Here is an 11,251-nt window from a genome sequence, read left to right on the forward strand (position 1 = left end):
ACTTACTCCAGGCCCCTTATGTCACAAGTTTGCTTCAGATTACATCCAGACACCCCCAAAAAAACCCCTGTAGCAGCCTGCAGACGTAAACCCGAGGAATGATGTGACTGCGGGACGGTGGCAGTGACATCATACATCATGCAGACTTTTAAGAGTCTGTTTGTGCAGCGGCTCAGACTCCGTAAAACGTTACACAAAGAGAAATTCCAATATTCTCTCTTATCCTTTTTCATTATCAGTCGTTTCTGCGAGTCAGCACATCTATTGTGTTTGCTGACAGATAGTGTGCCAAGGAGGATTTAGATAGTAAAGCCGGGAGACGGCGATGGCTGAAGATGCATGGGCTTGTCCAAGGAGCCTCAAACTATATATCTGGAAAGCTAAAAGTTCTTCATATCTTTGAAGTCGACGGCCCCATCATTTTTTTTAATTTTTCTTTCCCTGGGGGTAGAAAAGAGCCTCGGCTCCAGGGAGACTCAGCGTTCTGTTCTTTCCGCCTCCAGTGTTAAGAGAGTTGAAGCATCACGCTCTCCAGAGGAAACACAGCTTCTGGACCGAGTCCAGTGTTCACAGAAAAAGTGCAACATGCAAAACCTGTCACAATCTTTAATTCCACTGCAGCGGACGCCCGAGGTGGACCGTGGTGCTGGAGGCCTGCAGAGAGAAGACGGCTGACGGTTCAGACAGGAAGCTTAAGAACACAGTGGAAATGGTGGAAACGCTGAAAGCTATGTAGTGAGCATGCCAGGCCACAGGGTGGTGCTGTTGGGTGTTTTTGTAATGACACTACACGCTATAATTATCAACGATGGGGAGTACGCTGACGTTTGACTGGACAGACGATAAAGTTGGATTACTATTATATATATATAATACACATTCCAATACTGTAGTCACTGAGTTCCGAGCAACGGAGGCCCAAAACCCAATAAAAGTTTCCCCTTTTCACTTGAGAACGTTGCTGCACGCGAGCCCAAACAATCTTTTTGCTTCCCGTTTCCAACCTGAACAGGAAACATCTGCATCCACACCATGAAACACCACGAAAACCCTCCCTTATATACCATGTTTTTTTATACATCAAGGTAATACAAAGTGCTTAACATGATTTAAAAACAGTGCAAAGTTATAATAGATAATAGATAAACCACTCAAAACGATGTAGTACATATAGGTGGCGCTGTAACCCCGCCACAGGAATACCCAAAAGCAGCATTTTCAAATGTCTCCACTTCTGGAACCCTTTAACAAAAAAAATTAACTGATTGTTTTCAGGCTGCTGAAACGCCGCGCCGTGCGGACATTTTTGTGGATAAACTGTGTACGAACAGTGCATCCAGTACATCCAGTACCGTGATCAGCCAGCTCACATTTGCATAATTGCAGGAAACAATAGGCGGCATTGCACAATGAGAGTTGAGTGTTTGAGTGACACACACACATTTCCTCTATCCTGCAGTTCTAATGTCTTTTTAATTCCTACACTTCTAACATCAATTTCCCTCTGTAACTACATTATGTTTACTTTTGCCTAATTTAAGCCTTTTCCATTTATTTCTTTGTCATTCACGCCCCCCCCCCCCCCCCCCCCCCCATCAGTTCCAGCTGCAGCTCCCAGGCTCACAGTATGTCCCCTGCTCTAATGAAGTTATTTCTTTTCAGTCTGCGATAATGGCCCCAGAACGAATCCATTCTCCTGTGCACTCAATGTCCGTGTCGTAACAGAAGTCATTTCACAATGGCTGGTAATTCCAGGAAAATTGTACAATGTCAGTAATGTGCTCTTTCTGCCGCCGTGCTTCCTGAACTCTTATCCTGAAGTGAGGAAAAAGTGGGTCCTCTTCTGCACAGCGGGGGGTTCACTGTGAAATAACCTTCCACTGTCTGACTCATCAAACTGCCTCCATGACAGTTCGGCAAGTTGTTTTGTTTTCAATACAACATAGTTTTTTTTCTTTTCTTTGTTTCATCAGTTCTCGGATGCTCCGTGACCAAGGAAACTCTCACAATACTGTCAGTGCAGTTATTTGTTCTGTGAGGAAAACACAGGGAAGGTTTTCCTCACAGTCACTGAATACTTCCATTGGTGACACTCTGAAGTTCAGCTGGTACTCTCAATGCAAAGGCAGTGTGTGTGTGTGTGTGTGTGTGTGTGTGTGTGTGTGTGTGTGTGTGTGTGTGTGTGTGTGTGTGTGTGTGTGTGTGTGTGTGTGTGTGTGTGTGTGTGTGTGTGTGTGTGTGTGTGTGTGTGTGTGTGTGTGTGTGTGTGGAGTGTTTGGTCTGCTTTAAGCTGACATGTTCAATCATCATAACGTCATGTTTTCATGGCAACTGAGCATGATGACATGTTTCCATGGTAACTGATGACATGTTTCCATGACAACTGACATCATGTTTCCATGGCAACTGACATCATGTTTCCATGGCAACTGATGACATCATGTTTCCATGACAACTGAGCCTGACAACATAATTTTTCCATGACTATTGAGCCTGATGACATAGGGAGCATCATGTTTCCATGACAACAGAGCCTGATGACATCATGTGTCCACGACAACAGAGCCTGATGACATGACCTTACCATGACAATGGAGCTTGACAACATGTGGAGCATCCAGTTCCCATGAGGCGTCCATGACGCCTAATATTGATGGGGGACGTCATGTTTCCATGACAACTGACATTAGTGCATGACGACTTGAGGAGCGCCTTGCTATCCCCCCATTGGAAACCCCTTTCTCTTCTAGTTTAAAGATTACTGGCCAAAATATCCAAGAGGCATTGAAACTGGGTCTTCCTCCGCCTTTGTTGATGACATCTGACATGTTGACTGAACAAACCCACAGAGGAGCATCAGCAGTATGAATCACAGCAGCTGCATCTCAGGGCTTTGACTCACACATGCTCTAAAACTGCAGGACCACCGCAGCAGTTTGGAAACTAAAACAGCATCAAAAAGATAAATCAACAAACATTGACAAGTCAAAAGAGTTTGAATACCTGAGAACAGCATGAACTGATGAAGCCTCTTATATAAGGGATGAAACTTCTTCCAGTTGACCTGATTGATTGGGTGTGAATTTCTTTTTCAGAATAATATCTAACTAACACAACTGAAGATTTTACAACATTAAAATAAAAATAAGAACAAAGCATATTCATTTAAAAGTGTTTACAATCATCATCCTGGGGTCAAACATTAAGGAAATAAAAACTCAAGTATTTTTGGAACTGTTTGATCTGACGGGAGAAAATAAGAAAGTTCTGCGATTTCAACAATATATTATCGATGAAATGAAATTTGTCTCACACATCAGCATACAGGTATTATATACATTATATTTTTCCACTCACCGAACACCTCAGATGTTCACGTCTGGTTCAAATCACCGCCTCCAGCTGTCCTGGCTCACTTCCTTCGACTCACCGTGTATGAAATAAATAAAAAAAAAGGAGGCAGGTCTGACTAAGAGACAGCGAAGCGCAGACTCATCGCGGCACAATGTCCACACGTGTGGCTCGACTGATCGCTTCTCTTTGATGCCAGGAAGCAGCTGGACGTGGGACGGTTTCCTCATCCTGTCACTGGAAAACAAATGAAAAGAAAAAATTCAGAGTGTTTGAGAGAAAATTGGGGTTTCTGTTTGTTCTGAACCATTAACATCCACTGGCTGACACTCTTTTAACACACTTTTTTTTCTTTTCTCTTGAGGAGCCACTTGAGCATAAATGCTGACTTTTATTTGCACATCTGTAGTATAGATGTGAATGCTGCATTGTCGTACATTACCGTGTGGCTGAATGGCCTCCAGCTGCTCTGGCTTGGTCTACAAATAACAACAATCTGCGACACAACATCCTCGAGAGCAAACTGAAACATCACCAACTCCACACGCCACTCCTCATCAGTTTAGCTTTTCTTAGCCTTAAATTAGCTTAGCTTGGCATTTGGGTTCACGTAGCTTTATAAAACAATCTCGGTCATGCGATAATTGGCAAAGATTAAAAAACTGAGACTCTGTGCAGCTAAATGATGCTTGACATTCACTGGTAGTTTTAAAAAGTTAAGCTCGCACTTATTTTAGGCCCCGATTAATGCTAAACTTTTGTTGTGCAACTTTTTGAAAACGGCTCCCAAAGCGGACCTTTACAAAAACGCTCCGCGGAAATGGAGGGAAAACGCAATTTTTCGAAAACACCATTTTTCGAACACGCTCCGACTCCATCTCCATGGAAACGGTGAAAACGCGACTTTTTGGAAACTCTGTCTCAGTGTAAACCAGTGCTTCTCAAATGGTGGGGCGAGCCCCCCTGGGGGGGCGTGGTGGGGTGTCAGGGGGGGCGTGAGGCAGGCGCAACTTTCAGTATTAGTGTCTTTATTCATGCTTGAACGATAAAAAAAGGGCCTCCAGCTCATTTTATTGATTTATTTTGATAATCAGGCCATTGTATGCAGAATGCTGGTGCCAGAAAATCATACAGTGGTTTATACAGATAAATAAATAAATATTATCAGGTTCTCAATGGTAGTACAATTCGGGGGGGGGGGGGGGAGGGGGGGGGCTGAAAAAAATGTTGTCCTCTAGGGGGGGCATGACAGAAAATAATTGAGAACCACTGGTGTAAACGGAGGAAAATGCAAGTTTTCTGAAATGCTACCAGGCATGATCGCCATGGTTGTAGTCAGAAGTTCTTCTGCACATGCTCAGTAGATGAGAACAGTGGCCGCCTCCAGTGTCGTGACTCCCAGTCCATGTTTTCCTGCGTACTTTTATTTTGAAAGTCACCGTAATAACAATTCAACTTGGTTGTTTTATTTTGACAGTCACCATAATAACAAGAAGGCCGTTGCTCGGCTAATCCCCCGCCGGAGGGCTTTATATTTTCTCACAAAGCCAGCTCTAAGGCAGCACACTTGGTACACTAGAGGGTGTTCCATGGGTCCTAGTAGATAATTATGTAGAACCTGAAAGGTCTTCTTCATAAGCTATGTCAAAATACGTCTCCAGAGCCCAAAAGGTGTTTTTATGCACTTAGTGACCCTGTGACCTGATATGCAAATGAGGTCATGGTCACCATGGTGCCCCTTCTCCCCAGGTGGAGTGTCCATGTGTGAAGTTTGGTGACTGTGGGCCCAGGAACTGCTGAGAAATGAGGAGAAATGTTTATATGAAAATACATGTATTGTGCAACCATGACGAGCAAACTTCAGACCCTACCAATCTTCAAGGTCAAGGTCAAGGTCAGGTCACCTGGTATGCTGGAGGGTGTCCCCAGAGTACTAGTAGGTGTGTATAACATTTCAGAGCACTAGCTCAAAAACCTAGGTCTCCAGAGCCCAAAATGTGTTTTTAAGCACTTCGTGACCCTGTGACCTACTTAATATGCAAATTAGGTCAAGGTCACCATAGTATCCCTTCCCCCTCTGAGATGTATCCACATGTGAAGTTTGGTCACTGTGGGCCCAGGGGTTGCCGACATATAGGTAGAAACGTTCGAACGGACGGACGTACGGAGACTGTTTCAAGATCCCCCTTCGGGGCCTATCGGCCACGGCGGGGGATAACAATCCAGCTTGGTGGTTTTATTTTGACAGTCGCCATAATACCAATCCAACTTTGTAATTTTATTTTGACAGTCGCTATAATAACAACCTGGTGGTCTGTCCACTAGAACGTCTCTGTTCTCCCAGTGTTCATGTTTGGAGCTCCTGATCTGGCACCTTAACTACACCTCTTTCGTAATTTCTGGTATTTCTGTGGAAATTGACGTTTTCCTAACATTGTCGTGTGAAAGTTAAAATGTTCTTAAATGAAAACAAAAACAGTCTAACTTGAAACGTTGCGTAAACGGAGCCCAAAAGCTGTTAATCGTTCTGTTGAAAAGCTCAAAGTCCAGCAGAGGGTAAAGAAACCGGGGAGACCGACTAAATATTATTGTTGGCAGCGCCACATGACAAACAATAAGCTCAGTCAAACAAGGTGAGATGGAGGAATAAATGTGTAGTAACGTGTACTGAAATGTGTATTTCCCTCCACGATATCAACGAGCAACCTCAGTTGCTACTCCAGTTGAACTCTGACTTCACCAGCTGAGGAGTCTTCCAGTGATTTGCTTCAGTTTCTAACGTCACACACGCTGGCTTCAGAAGGGAAACACAACTTAAAGTCCTAGTGAAATGAAAATTCCACCTCCAAAACACTCTGGCTGTTGCTTCTAGGGACATTTTCATGCTAACTGGCTGAAGGGTAAAATGTTAAAACACGGCAATCTGCGAGAAAATAGCCGATAAGCGGCGCCATTTCCGCTGCTGGGCGGAGCTTCTGACAATAACAGAGTGACATCACGAGTTGTGCACACGCCCAAGTTGTGTTTACATTATGGAGGATCAGAGCTTTGACCACGAAGAGGCTGAATTTAACCATATTTCATCATCATCATCATCTCAAACCCAGTGATTGATGAAGAAGACACAGAAGGTGGTTCTGCCATCGGTGACCCCGTCTGGAACATGTTTGAGGAAGCAGAAGACGCTTCGTCCTCCATTCGTCCTCGTCTCCTCGCCTCAGCAGCCGCCAGTTTTCACCTTTGAGGCTTTGAGTTCTGACTTTTGGCAGAACGACCGGCTTCCTGGATCCAACACGTCGAAGCGCTTTTCCGACTGCGGAATCACCGAAGATGAGTCCAGGTGTTACTTGACCGTCTACTAGCCGCTCGAGCTAGCGGCTCCCGCGAGCTAACGGCTAGCCGCTCCCGCCGCCTGTGCTCCTTTTTTCCTCCCTTGGTCTCTTCCAGGCTCAATCTTTCATCAAGGCTCATAAAACGCCGACTATAACTTCAAAACACTGTAAAAACTTGGATATTTAAGAGGAAACAAGCCGATATAAACACAACAGATGGAGATCTGCACAACTCTTGACGTCACGAAGAAGGATTCCCCCGACTTCTTCGGCTGGAGATTCAAAATTCAAATAACTTTGTTATGCGACAACAGTGGTGGGGCAGAGTCGGAGAAACCTTATAAGTAGTACCCCAACTATCGTTTTTTGCAAAGTAGTGTTTTACATTTCACTAGGACTTTAAAGCCAGTTACGGGACTTCAGCACATCGTTCACACCTCACATTTCCAGTTACAATACGTACAGTTATTACCCTCATGAGCACCTTCATTTGATAAGTGAATTTGTACTTTATATTACTTATTAGTACTTGGTATAATGGGAATTAACATATTGCAAGTTATCGTTGATTCATGCATGTTTGTGTTGAACGCTGCTCACGACTGCAAGGCCACGAGTCGTCGTACCTTCTACTGATGAGAAGATATTTTAACGGCGCCGCTCTGAGATGTCTTCAAGGTCTCTGGCCTTCGGGCCGGAGGAACATCTTATCTTAGGGCATTTCTACCTTCTCAGCTCACATAGAAATGTACTTACACACACACACACAGGCCTGAGAACCAGTGTTAACCTGCTTTGTTGTATCATGGAACGAGAAAGTAACCGCCTACTTCAACGGTGTGAGTAAAAACGGGCAAAGAAGGGAAGAACTTGGCAGATCGATGAACGAGATGTGAGGTGACTTCCTGTCTCTGCCCTTGCGCAAGAAAAATGATTGTTTTGACTATTACTGCTCTCGATAACTGGGGTTGCCACTTTTCTCTCATTCTTCCAGGTTTTTCACCGAACATCATTACATTTGGATTCCCACTGCAGCAGAGCAGCGGCTTTATCTTTGTCTTCAGAACGTCGCCCTCTGCTTGTCGATGACTTCAGACAAGCTGCGCCAGACTTTAACAAGACGACCGGACCTCACGAAGACAAATCTGCTCCATTAGCGGCGGCGTGGCGCACATACCACACATCTCATTTAAAAAAAAACGAAACTAATTTCGGGGGGGGGCTCCTGATTACAAGAATTGTTTGCGCTCGTCCGGATCGAGTTCCTCTGAATGACGAGAGAAATTATTAAGCTGGAGCCGTTTCACCAATCACTTATTGATGTAGAAGACATTGTGACGGAGAGGGTTGAACTTAAACTGGTGATAAAACCTTTTTTTTTTATTAGGAGTTTTATTAGAAGTCGTTTTGCAGCTTAATATCCTCAATTCATGTAATTAACCGGTGATTGTAGAAGAATGCTGCTGGAGCTTCGGACTAATAAACATAAACGCACTAAATAGACAAAGACGTAATGAAAATGGATGATCTCGCGTTGAATCTTGATGGACCCCCCCCACCCCGTCAGGCTGCACCATCATCATAAAATCATAAAACGTTGCACATGCAGCCTCGCTGCGCGTCTCCTTCAGGAGATAATGACTTCGGGGACTTTGCGGTAAACAGACCGGGAAGCATAAATAATGCAGCCCTTTTTTGCTCGCAGCGCAGGAAAATTTGGGAAAATAAACAGCAGCCAGTTTTTTTCTTTCCACACAACTCAATTTCATGACGCAGGGCTGATGAAAACGGTTGCCGCCGCGTCCGAGGAGCCAAATCTGCTGATTGCAGTTGTTGTGCTTCCTGGCGGGATTGGACTGGTGAAGGGTTACCCTCAGTTATCGTTAATCCATAGTGTGGATCCTTGAAGTGACTCCAGTTTGTTGTTCTTCGGAGGAGTTGTGTGATTAGTTTGCCTGTCACAAGAGATTTAGAAGTTTTTTTCAGGGCGACGGTTTGTACCGGAGGAGAACTGCTTCCCCGCTAGTGAGAAGTTAAAAACAATTCCACGGGGTGAATAAATTAAACGACACCGTCAACTTCTCCTCACTTCTGTGAGGTTTTAGTTTGCTCCAGAAACCAGACTGGAATTCACTCAATGACCACTTTGTTTCCTTTACTTTCTTTTATTTTGAAAGTTGTCCTGGCCAAACAGGTGAAAAAAAACCCTTTAAATACAAACAAATAGAGACTTAAATATAAGCCAAGAATCAAAGACTTACAATCAAATCACCTTTAAATTACGTAGAATAATGGGTATTAACTAGACATTTTCCACACTTAAAATACCCAAAATAACTGAAATACATTCGAATCACTGCTCAAAATTGATTTTAGATTTTAGCAGATTTTAACTCGTAGAAAACCTTTTAAAGATACACATTTTTTTAAAAAGTCCTTTCGACCAACATGTTAAAATAACATTTTTGTATATTGTGATACAGTTACAGTGTTTGCACTGAAGCGCATATCACAGGTTTAATTTGTCTCTATTGCTGCAATAAATTCAACCAAAAAAAAAAAAAAATCGCAATTTTTTTTGTTAGTTTCATGTTTCCACATCAACCTTTTGAAAAGTTGGTCCGTTTACACAGAAATGACAGAAGTGTTGCAGAAACGATGCAGTGAGCATGTTGGGCCACTAGTGGGCGCTGTTTGTTTGTAATGACACACACACACACACACACACACACACACACACACACACACACACACACACACACACACACACACACACACACACACACACACACACACACACACACACACACACACACACACACACACACACACACACACACACACGCCTGCAGAGAACAAAACACTCTAAACAGTAACGTTGAGAGAAAGCAGACATTCCAGTTGACAGACGGCCAAATTAGATTGTTGCTATGGCAACTGTCAAAATAAAACTACCGAGTTCCAGGAGAATCTGGACTGGGAGTCACGACATAGATATGAACTCTCGATGCCACACAGCCTATCAGCACATGTTGATGCGATGGCGCGTACAGCGCCGCCATCTTGGAAAGGTCACCTGCTCACGCCAAACATAAAGATCCCAGGCTAGAAAATCCAGAAAAACATTCGTAGCTCACTTGATAGTCCACATAGCAACACAAGCAATACCTCATTAGAAAGCTCTATCCCAATAATAATAATTCTTCTCTGACGTTCTACAGTTTTAAGTTTGACTTTAGTTTTAATAGTAATTTTATTTGCTGAAATAAAAGAAAAATCCACGTCTTCTCAGGTGAAGCAGAGAAACTAGTCGGTTCTCGCCATGACATTGCACATTTACTGGTTTTCGGAGAGCTGGAGCTTATTCCAGCTGATCTGGGGCCAAAAACACAGAAGTAAAAAAAAAAAAAAGTCCGGGCGGGTTGCCAGACAAGGCCAACGCAGAGGGACAATCCCCCACAGATTCACACTCACACCTGCTGCCAGTGCACAGCCTGCGGTGAACACGACCTGAATGACTTTAGGTAGAGGGAGGACGCCAACCTGCCCGGCAGCGACGGAGAGAACATGCAAACTCTCCTCCATTTCCACGGTCAACTTTCTAAACAAGCACCCAGTGGTGGGCAGTGCCAAAGGCAACCTTTTGTGTTTCAGCAAAAACACTCCATTCAATGTCAAGTCCATAAGACGTACAGAATGTGTGTGCCGGTGAGAAGGAAAGACGGAGGATGGAGATGAAATGTGACAAAGAGAGAAAGAGAAGGTTTATAAGACGGATGTTTGGGTCACAGACACTGAATAATACCCCGTTTAATTATGTTTTCCTGTGAAATGCAAGCGTTCGTTGCCTTTTGGGGGTCGGTTTATATGAAAATGCAATAATCCAACTTGGTGGTCTTATTTTGAAAGTCACCGTAATAACAATTCAACTTGGTAGTTTTATTTTGAAAGTCACCATAATAATCCAACTTGGTAGTTTTATTTTGAAAGTCACCGTGATAACAATCCAACTTGGTGGTCTTATTTTGAAAGTCACCGTAATAACAATCCAACTTGGTGGTCTTATTTTGAAAGTCACCGTAATAACAATCCAACTTGGTAGTCTTATTTTGAAAGTCACGATAATAACAATCCAACTTGGTAGTCTTATTTTGATAGTCACTGTAATAACAATCCAACTTGGTGGTTTTATTTTGAAAGTCACCGTGATAACAATCCAACTTGGTAGTTTTATTTTGAAAGTCACCATAATAACAATCCAACTTGGTAGTTTTATTTTGAAAGTCACCGTAATAACAATCCAACTTGGTGGTCTTATTTTGAAAATCACCGTGATAACAATCCAACTTAGTGGTCTTATTTTGAAGGTCACCGTAACAACAATCCAACTTGGTAGTCTTATTTTGATAGTCACCGTAACAACAATCCAACTTGGTGGTTTTATTTTGAAAGTCACCGTAATAACAATCCAACTTGGTGGTCTTATTTTGAAAGTCACGTAATAACAATCCAACTTGGTAGTTTTATTGTGAAAGTCACCGTAATAACAATCCAACTTGGTGGTCTTA

Source organism: Blennius ocellaris, assembly GCF_963422515.1.
Source record: "Blennius ocellaris genome assembly, chromosome: 1".
NCBI classification, from domain to species: Eukaryota; Metazoa; Chordata; class Actinopteri; order Blenniiformes; family Blenniidae; genus Blennius; species Blennius ocellaris.